This window comes from Vicia villosa, linkage group LG4, assembly GCF_029867415.1.
Source record: "Vicia villosa cultivar HV-30 ecotype Madison, WI linkage group LG4, Vvil1.0, whole genome shotgun sequence".
NCBI classification, from domain to species: Eukaryota; Viridiplantae; Streptophyta; class Magnoliopsida; order Fabales; family Fabaceae; genus Vicia; species Vicia villosa.
This window is the reverse complement of record NC_081183.1, coordinates 151,425,586-151,438,842: the sequence shown is the minus strand read 5'-3', so window position 1 is coordinate 151,438,842 and position 13,257 is coordinate 151,425,586. Positions and strand designations below refer to the sequence as shown.

The 13,257-nt window shown below is 37.0% G+C and overlaps 1 pseudogene; it reads left to right on the top strand.

The window, feature by feature from the left end:
* The first annotated feature begins 7,314 nt into the window (after nt 1-7,314).
* The window catches only part of LOC131598083 (probable 1-deoxy-D-xylulose-5-phosphate synthase, chloroplastic), a 48,404-nt pseudogene continuing 42,461 nt past the window's right edge, over nt 7,315-13,257 (top strand).

Below are 13,257 nucleotides of genomic sequence, written 5' to 3'. Positions count from 1 at the left end.
AAGTTGTTACTTGGAACATACAAGATTTGTTGGGAAGGAAGCCTCTAGTAGTACAAATTGCAAGTGATTCTCAAGAGTTACTTCCTCGAGGAAGAACAAATAATCTACTTGCAGCAGATGAAATGGGATTGACCAGTAGAAACCATTATGAATAAACTCTAACATCTTTGAATCGAGCAAGTCCTGGACTCTTTGTACCTCATCACCTTGTAAGGCTTGACATTTTGATCAGGTGCCCCGAGAATGGAAAACACCAAGTATTGTCATTGAAATCAAGAGAGCTATTTGTGGTGAGAAACACCCAAAGCACGAGTCTTAACCGATTGAAATTCCATCAAGCGAGGAAGCAACTGAACACCAGACATGGGGATAACATCAACTTGCTTCTTACTCTTTCCGTCTCTGTTGACAAGCAAATGATACTGACAAGCAAACTCCAAGAGAGGAGGAGGTGACTCGGGATATGAAGCAGAACCTTGAGAATGAAAGGCATCTCTGTAGAACACTTTTGATTACTGTCTGGCAGAAGATTCTGGCGAAATCACACGGAATTTGTAAGTGCTTTAGGGATTCGAACAATGCAAATGGTGCAATGCTCAAGATAGACAATGTCTTGCTTATCCCTCGTGCGGGAGCCCCAAGCAATTTCAAAGACTTGTAGATCCTAACATCACGACCAGGTGCTCCAGGATAGAATTCACACCTAGCGTCATCGCCATCAAGCAGAGAACTTGCAAACATCAATACGGTACAGAGCTTAACCAGTTGCGAATAAAGCAAGCATGGAAGCAAATGAGCATAAGACAAGTCTTCAAAAAGAACCTTAATTGAGCTTTCCTCTCGGTAAAATCCCCACAAAGTTGTTCCATGACTAATCTCTGAACAAACAATAAGAACAAGTCGAGTCTGAGTTTGGTGAGAGTTCCAAGTCTGAATAAGAGATCCTCGATCCTGAACACCTGTTGTGCATGAAATGTATGGGATGCATGATATGCGTGCAATGCCATGTTCATTCAATTTCCAAGGAATCCTCGTGTTTTGATTTTTGGCAAGCAAGAGGTGGAAAAGCTCGACACGAGGCTTAAAGATATGATTCCTTGGAATTGGAAGGAACATGTATGCTAGTTATTTTTGTACATCATTTTTTTGGAAAGTAAATATGCAATGATGCAAGGTGGTGGGAACCACAATAATAGATATATCTGAGACGCCGAGAGATCACACGGCACAAGGTCAAAGGTTCGGCATAGTTTCAGACCACCACACAAACCACAAGTCACCAATGGAACAAGTTACCATCGGAACCAGAACATATAGTCACCAACACACTGGAATAGAACATAGACTACCACTCGAACAAGAACCATAGTACCCCACGAACAAGGACCATAGTACACTCGAACAAGAACAGCGGTAACCCACGAACGAGAACAGCGGTAACCCACGAACAAGAACAACGGTAACCCACGAACGAGAACAGCGGTAACCCACGAACAAGAACAGCGGTAACCCACGAACGAGAACAGCGGTCACCAACAATGTACCTGTTAATATGATCATTGATTCCCGCCCCACTCACGGGTAAAATCTAGGCCAAGGTAAGGTCATGAAACGCAGTATACGGTCCGCCCGAAGGTAAGCATCATCACAGCGCGAAAGCGGGTGACGATAATACCTCCGTTTGAAACCACTACTCTGCTCGTGGTCACATAATCCATCCCGAGACGTACACCTCGAGACAAACCATGCTCCCACTCTATCCTAGGGTTCCTATGGTTCACACATAGCCTGGGTATTGGGCCTTTTACCTCTTGAAACACCCACTCAACAGACAGAGATCCAGCCAGTCCAGAATATGATGCAGAAAAGTAAAAGCGCACATAGAATGCAATGCAAACAGGTAAATATGCAAAGCAGTAAAAACACCCAAAGATAAACACACAAGCGCTAGGATCGACTCGCTGAGTCCGGACCAGCAACAGGTCGAGACGTCCCCAGCAGAGTCGCCAGCTGTCGCTACCGCGAAAATTAACAGAGTCGCCACTAACATATTTATCCTGAAAAGGAAGGGAATGCCAGCAAACCACAAAACAAAACAACGGTCTCACGACCAGAGAAGAGGGTAAGGGAGTCGGTTACGCGAGGGGAAGGTGTTAGCACCCCACGCGCCCATCGTACTCGATGGTATCCACGCTTGTGTCTAAATCTATGGGTGTGTAACAAATCTACGCTAATCTGGACTAAAATGAATGCAGAATGTAGGGAAAAGAAAGGATTATGCTCGCACGGGCCCTACCCCGCTGCCTACGTATCTGTTTTGCAGAATCAGAGCTACCGTAGCTCGGCTAACTAATTTCTGTTTGTTTTGTGTTTTTTAGGTGAACGAGTTACATTCACACTCCGCTGCTCGACCTTTGGAGACTTATGCTTGGGAATGGAGCGGAAATAACAAGCTCTTAAGAAAAGAAAATCAAAGAGTGTGGTTTGTGTTTTAAAGAATGCATGAGGAAGACCTAAGCTAAGGGGGAAAGCTTGCTACCTAATGTTATCATACAAAGGGTACAAGTCTAAACTAAACTAAACAACCTACGGGGGAAAAGCGAATGCAAACAATATAGCACACAAACGAGCATCCACTCGTGAAGCAAACAAACCAAAGGCACTGGCCAAGTGGTAGAAAGGCGGTCCCGCCATAGCCAAGGGGAGCAGCTCAACCCAAGTCAACCAAGCATCAGACCTCGCGAAAATGATCGGGCCATAGACAAGAAGGCGGACCCTTCTCAGCAACCAAGCCGTCACGGATCGTAAAGGAAAACGGTGCGTGCGTACACCGAGCATCAACGTCGAACGACGCGAGCTATAAGAAAGGCGGGGGTCCGGCTACATGAACCCTTTTCCTGACATACTCGATAACAAGATCTTGTGCAGGTTCGGAAGCGAGCAACGCGAGGCGTGCGCATACCAAACAGACTCGATGAGACTAGGCGGGGGTTGATTACGAACCCTTGACCGCATGCCTTCCATGAGGACTTAACGGAGTGCCATATAGGACTTATTACACCGTGACTCCCTGCCGCAAAGCACAAATGTAAACACACCAACAAAAACAGAGCCTCTTTCGAGGGCTTGGCCAGATGCATGTCTAGGTCCTACTTCTCATGTTATAGGATGATGCGGAAAGCAGTAAAAGGGACAAGGAGACGATACCGAACGGATAGCAAATCCGCAATGAGCTAGCAAGCGTAAGCAGAGAAGAAACTTCACGTAATCTAACATCCATCAAAGCCAGGAGTCCAGCATAAGCGTCAAAGCGATGCGGTGTGAAAATAAATCACAACCGCTATGTGGTGCGTATCAAACACAACCACACAAGCAACCTGCAAGAGAACACAAGCCAGACAATACAGGAATATACATCTCAATGAATGAGAGATCAGATGAATCGCATCGAAATAGTTCGTGTCCCACAAATAAAGTGGAACACGACGCAAATCAATCGCACTGGAAGCGAATTCGTGTCCCACAAATAAAGTGGAACACGGAGCAATCGAAGGCTCTCTCGAAGTACCTCGCACATCTCAGCAAACAAATCAGTAGTAACAAGGCAAGCGCTCACCGCCATAGAAAATACTAGCAATTAAGTTCTAAGTGAATTCTAAAACAAAATCTAACAAGATTAAATTGTTTTTTTATGACATTTTCAACTAAAACTAGAATAGAACTATGTACAAAACAATTAAAGTCTAACAAGCAAAATATTACATGTTTTTGATTATTTTTTATCAATGCGAGAAAGCTAATCAAACATCATATTTTTCATGGTATTTTTATCTAACAATAATAGAACAAAACTACGTAACAAAACAAATAAATTCTAACAAGAGAACATATTACATGTTTTTTATTCATTTTTATAAGGCTACAAATCTAACAAATGTATCATTTTATTATCTAAAAGAAATATGAAACAAACTAGGAAAGAAATCTAAATTCTAACATAAAATTGAAGTGCAACAGGGGATGTTTAGATTGAAATCAGTGGTGCTGGAAGTAAAAGGCGCAGGGCCCAGGGAGAGAAGTCCAAACAGTTTTTGTTCATGTCATTTTTTATGCAAAAATGGTGTTCATTGGGCTCAAATGGGTGAACATGGTAGCAAAAATTCGTGAGGCCCAATGACCTTCAATCCATACTCCATTTTTCCAATCTTAATCAACCTTTGTTAATTCACACTATACACACTAATCATGGCATTGTTTTCAATTAATTTTAATTAACAGAAAGAAAAAAATGAGGAAAGGGATTAGGTTTACGATAGTTTGAATCTCCTCTCATCTTTCTCATGTCCGCGGCGGAGGACTGCCGTCTCCGGCGAAATCAAACTCAGACAACCTCCTTCCTTTCTCAAACCAGATGCCAACGCCGCCATGACTCGTTCTCACACCTCTCCCGTCACGTTTCTCTCCGCCTCGATCTCCTATTATCTCATGTTCATCTCTCATCTATCATCGACTCTCCGAATCTCCGATCTCACTTGCGGCGGTGGCTTCAAGATTTCTCAGGCACGACGGTAACTCGAAGATAGGTATGCTTCTCCCTCACTTTTCGCTTCTGGTTGTATTCCGTTCTTCTCCTTTGCGTTTTCCGTGTGGATGCGTTGTCACGAAGACGATGAAGCAATGATGATTTTCGTCTTTCTTGCAGATTTAGGTGAAGGTGATTCTCTCAGATTATGAAGAGAAGATCGAATTGATGATAAACGTTGAAATTGTTTCAGTTGTGTAAATGCAGGTTGAAGATTGTTTGGTGATTAGCGATGATGCCGAGTGAAGATTCTGGAAAATTGCTGCGTGAATGAAGGTTTTGTCGGTGATGATTTTTCTGTGTTATTTTCTGGAGTGAGGTTGTTACGATGGAAAACGAAGAGAGATTGAAGAGGTGTTGTTGCGATGTTGATGAGGTGATGGAGATGATGATGAACGCGTTGAAGGTTGGTGAATCAAGGTTCTGAGATGATGAAGATTGATTGATGATGAAGAACGGTTCAGAGAAAGATCATTGGTGGTGAATTGAATGGTTCTATCGTGAATTCAGAGAGAGAGATAAGTTTGTTACGATTCAGTTTTCTCATTCTTTTTTCTGTTACGTATCTTCTTCTCCTTTCTGTTATCGATTCCGTTAGGAATTCTCTTGAGCCTCCTCTTTTTTGGTTTACTTCGTTCTGCCACCTTTTTCCATAAGATGTTGATTGAGCTGAATCGATTCTTTCCTTTGTTTCAGGTCTGGTTCTGTTTATTTGTTAGATGCAGGATGCCGGGCCGAACCGGCTCTCTTGTTTCAGAATATTGGCTTGAATGCAGCAGGTGCTTCTTTGATGAAGCATGAAGGAAAATCCATTTTTTTTTGTATATTTTTTTGTAATTTGTTTAGTGGGCTCTTTGTAATGGACATTGGATAGAAATTTGAAAGGGTTTTGTGAATGAAGTTGAATGTAATAACATGATTTTTTTGTAATGAGTTTTGGATGAAAGTTGAAATGTATGAAAACTTTAATGATGATTAACACCAAGATGTGTAGAACTTGAACGAATGAATGATTGAATGAATTCGAAAGAAATTGTATCAATACTTGAACGAATCCTTTTGATGCATAAACATGTACGCCTTAGCCTTGTAATGTGAATACCAATAAATCCTTGTGGGCACCAAAACTTGACATCACTTCAAACAACCAAACAATTTGAAAGAACGAGGATGCATCGATTGAAATGAATTCTTAAGTCATATATCATGTCCTGACAAAGGTACTTCCTCAACAAAAGACTTTATCATAACCATAAGGCTTGGAGAACTCCTTTGATGAAGATAAAAATCGAAGCACATAAGAACACTTCACTACGAAATTCAATGAATCCCAGTTGAATTAACGATCGCACACATGATGCATAAGAAACTCTTTATAACTTTTTTCTGATTTTCAATTGACGAAATAAACGTCTTTCATAACTTATAGCACAGAGCAAGAGGGCAAATTTTGGGGTGCAACACTGCTAAAAGACAAATTTGGCATAGTGAATGTGATCCATTACACACCAAAAGTACTCGAACCATTACACACAGAAAGAACATTTTACTACATGTTTAATTTAGTTGATTCTTGTGTTTGTGACACTTATGATCCATGGGTCAACACAATAATTGTTTCTTTAATTGATGCTCTCTTTTTCTTCTTAGCCTTGATACTACCTTTGGGCAGTTGTCGATCTGCCGTTGTTTTCCTTTTTCATGTTCTTGAATTGTACCCAAAAGTCCCACGACTTTTACACTTTAAAGTTGTCAAATTCTTAGGTAGTATATTGTTTGAACATGGTTTATCATTAACTTTGTTTTCATTCTTCTTTGATCTACCTGGAGCTCTTCTCACGATACATGGATTAATTGATTCCCTATTAGATGCAAGTCAAAGTCTTAGATCGTTGGATGGTAGAATATTATATGAGTTGGTCTATTGCACACTAAAATAATAAATCAATTTCATCAAAACTTATATCAACATACTTAACATTTTTTTTTACAACATACCATTATTCAATTAAGATTAAAAAATCAACATACTTGAGACAATACTTGGGAACTTCCATGAGAGTACGACATTTCACCGCTAACATTGAAATGGAAGTTAGGGTTTCAATTTGGTATATTTTTTCAGTCTCAGAAAATAATTTAGAATTCGTGATATTACTTGGACGGTTTCAGCCTCATCTCCCTTCGGTGGACGTTTTTTATCCGAAAAAATGATAAATAAATGATTTCTCACTTTATCTTCTTATTTCCCTTCGAATTTTATAATTTGTGAAAATGGTGAGAAAAAAAGAATTCTGAGTTTTATTTAAAATATTTCATTATCTATTAATAATTTATTTTTGTTTAATTAAAAAATAATCAAGCAAATAAAAAACACATTTGTGTCATGCCACATCATAAAAAATATGTGATATATAACCGAGATATTTAAATACAAATTAAAGAATCCGATTTCAAGAACATGACAAAATAAGGGAATTTAACTTTTATTTAAAAATGACATTGAACATTTCCATTTTCTTCTCTCCCTTCATTTCAACTTTAATTTCAATTCTTTAGTATACACTACATATATGTTCTATTAGCATAAAATTATTAAGATTTGTACCAAAAAACATATCTTTCCAAAAAAAAAGTCATTTATCAAGTTGTGGATCCAAACTTAAATATCATAAGCTTTTGAAGTACTAATTCTTCCATTTTGTTTAATAAAACAGAAACACAATCATTCATTCATATTCTCTCTCTCTTCAACAAGTTTTCGTTGAGTTGTTCTATCATGGTTCCAATGCCAAAATTTTCACTTCATGTCTATTTGAGCCAAGCAACAAGACCTTTGGATCAAAGAAGATCAACTCCTCTTGGTGGCACTAACTATCATTCCCATCACATACTCAACCAGGTTTGCTATGTTATTATTACATGCAAATATATTATATTTTGAGATGGAACTTGTGTTCTGAAAGAAAGGCATGTGTCTTATTTTGAATGGATGTAGGAAAGAAAAAAGTCATTTGGAGTTTATGCAACAAAATCGGAAACTAGGGAATATCATTCTCATAGACTACCAACCCCACTCCTGGATACTAAAAACTATCCAACTCATATGAAGAATCTTTCAAATAAGGTGAAATATATAACTCATAGCATATAAGCAATTTGACATAATATTTTGAAAATAATTTTTGACAATCATTTCAATGGTAAATGAGGTTAAAATATATCGTTAACTAACATTGATGATTAATTACATTCAAGTATTTATTTTACTATTACTATGTTTATTTAATTATTGGTCTATTATTATTAAATTAAATTAGTTTTATTTATATTTATTTATGTTACTTTGTTATTTTACTGTTTACGTATATTACTATTTCTAGTCCTTCCAATGTAACTAGTTAATATACTAGCATTACAATATTTTCTAAAATAGTTTGGAATGTATCTAATCCCGAACTGAAAGTCTATAGTCTACGGGTCTATAGTTTTTTTTTTTTTATAGATAAAAATGTAATATTGAAAAAGAAAACGTCACTATCACTAGTGCATAAATGACAATAGGATTATTAATATCATATCTATTTTATTAAAAATAGGTGTAAAATTCATCAGCGAAGACAATTTTGCAAATATATTAAAAAGGTTAAATTTTAGACACCTATTTTTTGAATTATAAGGTTTCAAACGTACGTATCTTTAAATCAAATAAAATATTTAATTATGTAACACCTAATTTTAAGAAAAGCATATGTAAAATAAAGAGGCGGTGGCAAACTTGTAATTATCCATCAATACCTAATTTTGGAAAAAGAGGTGTTGTTATTATATACTAGTACTAATTATTATTAATACTAATTAATTAATATTAATGCTGATTTATTGTCGTGCTCTCAGACCTAAAACTTTCTGTTCTCCACAAAACCCTATGCACTCAAACTCCGAAATTTACCCAGAATTTGAAATCGCCCTCTCAATTGAAACTTCTCTTTCAATCATGTTTACTACCCACTCGATTCCTCTCTAATAACTGACCATTACCTAAAGAGCTTACACTACCTAAAGATATGAGTAATCACAAAAGACATGTTTTTTAAAATAATTCTACAATCTAACCACCTATTTCTAAGCTGTCAAGAAACTAAAATATTATTTGAAAAAATTTAGATCACAATGGAAGAATCACTCTCAATCCAATCTCGTTATATTTTATTTAAACGTAAATTTTTTAAATTAAAAAAATTAATTAAACTACTAGTTATGAAAACATTTTTTATGTCAATTAATTCCACCTACTTAAATAAATACAAAAAAAATAAATTTTCACAATAGTTTGTATCAAATATTATTAAATAACATTTTTATTTTATATTAATTATGAATTTGCAAAAAAAAATTTTGGATCGGTTAACCCAACTAGTATATGCTAGTTGAACTAAATTGATGTGAACTATTGGTCTAAATTCAATCCCTACATTTCTTTCTATTTTCTCATAATGTTTGTATAAATAAATTATTGATACTTATAAATCAAATTAAAGACTCTAAAATATATATATATATATATATATATATATATATATATATATATATATATATATATATATATATATATATATATATATATATATATATATATATATTTTAGTGACTTAGCATTTTCATTGTATTGTTATAAATTATAATTAAAATATAATATTATATTATATTCACTAAAATATTATGTTAAATATAAATATATAATGGAGCACAAGTTTTTTAACTAAGTGGGGGCAAAGAGGACATCCAAAACTTATAAACCAAAGAAGATATAATCAAAGAGGGAGGGGTGAGACAAAACCAAACCCTCAGGTGAACTTTGAATTTAAAGATAGGTAATTCTACTTTATTCTTGATTACATTACTTCTAAGAAAATTAGTCATGGTAGACCAAAAAAAAGGCAATGAAAAGAGAGACCAACATTGACAAGAGAGTTTGCGTAATCACTGCCTTTTCTATAGATGTGAGATACACTAAGTCTATAACGTTCATGTTTCTTGCATAGCATAAGCAGTTGAACCACCGGTTTCTTATACACCAAGGTTGGAGTAATGAAGATGATGAGCTAACTCAATGGCTTGAAGAGCACCAAAGACCTTTGTAAAGAAAGCAGAACTCGGACCAACCTGGTTTAGCAAAAGCTCCCAAGAAATTAATGTGTGTTTCTAAAAACTCCACCACATGAAGCCATGATTGTGGTGATGTGCCATCCACATTTCACTTTATCAAATTGATGATAAGAGAATTCCATATAACCTTCTTGATAGAAGGTGCCTTAGGAGGGTAATTGGTGATTTTAAAGGATTAAAGAAGATCAAAGTCTTGCATGGATGAGGAAGAGTGAAGGGATATCTTGTTACATGCTAAATAGATGAAGGAAAAGATGTGGGAGACTACAATTTTCCAGGTGATGATCTTGCTAGTAAATCTGATATGGTTTTGAGAAAACTAGATGGTGGCCACAGTGTTAACTACAGCTGACTTGAAGACAAGTAGACATTGGGGGGATCTCTGCTTCTCATAGATGCTCCACAGATCCAATACTGATGTAATTGAGAAATTCCCACCTGTACTTTGACCAAGCCAAAGCCAAAGCTTTGTGGCATCGTCACGGTGTAAAAACAGATGCAACGAGCTTTCTTCTTGCTTAAGGCAAAAGGAACAAATTGATGAAAGACTGCAACCATTGAGCTTGAGATTGTCATCAATGGCCATCTTATCATAGATTAACCCCCAGGCAATAAGAGACGTTGAAGGAGGAATGTCCTTGCACCACACATGATTAGCCCAGTTATTGACTCTGCCTTTAAGCCTTTTAAAATTGCATGCTTCTTTTAGGGACAACAATCATATTGATCAGTATCAGGAAATACTATGTGCTCCACCATTTATGCAAGTCAGGGAAGCATTTGAGAGCCTCCTGAGGGAAATTCTAGTCATTGTTGAAAAAATAATCACTGAACTTGTCCTTGAGAAGATGCTACAAGTGTGGAGTGAAAGTAATGAGTTGGGCAAGAGCTTGGGACCCAAGCCACTTGTCTCTCCAAAAGGATCATGGAGTCAGAACCAATGACCATACATGAGTTTTCTTGTACCACAAGAAACTCAGACTTAATGCTACTCCAGAGGGAAGAGTGAATATGATGATGAATGCAACTGGTAGATATTAGAACCCTTTTTCTAAGAATTTTAGCCCAATCCTTATTAGATTGCAGCAGATTCCAACAAAGCAGCATGTTAGAAGCCTCATTTGTGAATAGGATATAGTTTAAATGTAATTATTTAGTGTAATTATCGATATAGCCCTGTAACCTTTATATATACGAGAAATAATAATGAGAAAAGTATCAAGCCAAGAATTGTTGACATGGTATCAGTAGGTTTTCGATCAAACCTGTGAGTTTTAGGTTAATCTTGGCTTTATTCAGCGACACCCCACTGGGTCGCTCTTGAAATCGTCTCGGTAGATCTCGTTTCTCGGTAATTGAAATCATCTCGGTTCTCGGTAATCTCTTCCAAGATTGCGATTATAATCTCGGGTGCTTACAAATCGTGTTTGCTTTGATCGTGTTATCGTATCGGTGTCGGCAAGTATTCTGAATTAGGGTTTTGACTCGGTGTCGGCAAGTATTCTGAATTAGGGTTTTGACTTGTTGTCGGCGAGTATCCTGAATTGGGGTGTTGATTTGGTGTCGGCAAGTATTTTCTTCAGTGTTCCGTTGGTGTTTCTTGTTTCACGTTAACAAAATTGTTACGTTAACAAAATTGTTCTTAAGTCATCTATGATATTATGGCTTCCGAAGAAGAGATAGATCATATTTGTGTTTGTTTTACCGGAAAGAATTATCTTGTTTGGGAATTTCAGTTTCGGATGTATGTCAAAGGGAAAGGATTATGGAGTCACTTGGACGATGTCTCTTTGGCACCGTTAGAGACAACTGACTTAGATGCATGGGAAATAGAAGATGCTCAGATTATCACTTGGATTCTCGGTACTATTGATCCTCACATGATTAATAATTTGCGATCTTTTTCCACTGCCCAAGAAATGTGGAACTACTTGAAGCGTATCTGTAACCTAGACAACGCGGCCAAACGTTTTCAGTTGGAGCTAGACATTGCCAATTACAAACAAGGCAATTTGTCTGTTCAAGAATATTATTCTGGTTTTTTGAATTTGTGGACAGAACACTCTGCAATTATACATGTTGATGTTCCCAAGAGTTCTCTCGCTGATGTTAAAGAGGTCTACAATACTAGTAGGCGAGATCAATTTCTCATGAAGCTTCGTGCAGAATTTGAGGTTGTCAGAGGTGCTTTGCTGAATAGGAATCTTGTTCCTTCTTTAGATACATGTGTTGGTGAACTTCTCAGAGAGGAACAATGTCTTGCTACTCAAGGATCCATGTCTCACGATGTTGTCATTTCTGAGTCTGCTATGTTTGCATATGCTCCTCAGAGTAGAGGTAAAGGTCGTGATATTCGACATGTCCAATGTTTCTCTTGCAAACAATTTGGACATTTTGCTCAGAGTTGCAGTAAGAAGTTTTGTAACTATTGCAAGCAGCGGGGCCATATTATCCCTGATTGTCCCACCCGTCCTCCACGATCAGCACAACGTTCGGTGCAAGCATTTCCTGCTAGTACAAGCTCTGCAGTTGGTCCTTCCATCACTAATCCACCTAATGGTGGTGCTCTCCAACCTGAAATAATCCAACAGATGGTACTTTCCGCTCTTTCAACCTTGGGAATTCAGGGTAAGTCTTCGAATGTTTCCTGCCCGTGGTTTCTTGATTCTGGTGCATCCAATCACATGACAGCCTCTTCTGAATACTTGCACAATTTACATTCTTACCATGGTAATCAGAAAATTCAAATTGCGGATGGTAATGCTCTCTCTATCACGAATGTTGGTGACCTCAACTCGGATTTTCTGGATGTGTTTGTAGCACCTGGACTTGCTTCCAATTTATTATTTGTTGGTCAATTGGTTGATAATAATTGTAATGTAAATTTTTCTCGTGATGGTTGCCTTGTGCACGAACAGGTGTCGGGGAAGGTGGTTGCGAAGGGGCCTAAAGTGGGAAGACTGTTTCCACTTCAGTTTATTTCTAGTCATTTATCTCTTGTTTGTAATAATGTCTTGAATTCTTATGAGGATTGGCATAGAAAATTGGGTCATCCTAACTCTGTTGTTTTATCTCATTTATTTAAAAATGGTTTATTGGAAAATAAAAATGTTGTTTCTAATTCCTCTCTTTCATGTTCTGTTTGCAAATTAGCTAAAAGTAAAACACTTCCTTTTCCGTCTGGTGCTTATCGGGCTTCCTCTTGTTTTGAAATGATTCATAGTGATGTATGGGGTATGTCTCCTGTAGTTTGTCATGCTCGCTATAAATATTTTGTCACATTTATTGATGATTATAGTCGTTTTACTTGGATATATTTTCTTCGGTCTAAATCTGAAGTGTTTTCTATGTTTAAGAAATTTCTGACATATGTTGAAACTCAATTTCATGAAAATGTTAAAAAATTTCGCTCTGATTTTGGTGGTGAGTACATGTCTCGTGAGTTTCAAGAATTTCTTCAACAAAAAGGCATTTTGTCTCAACGATCTTGTCCCAATACCCCCCAA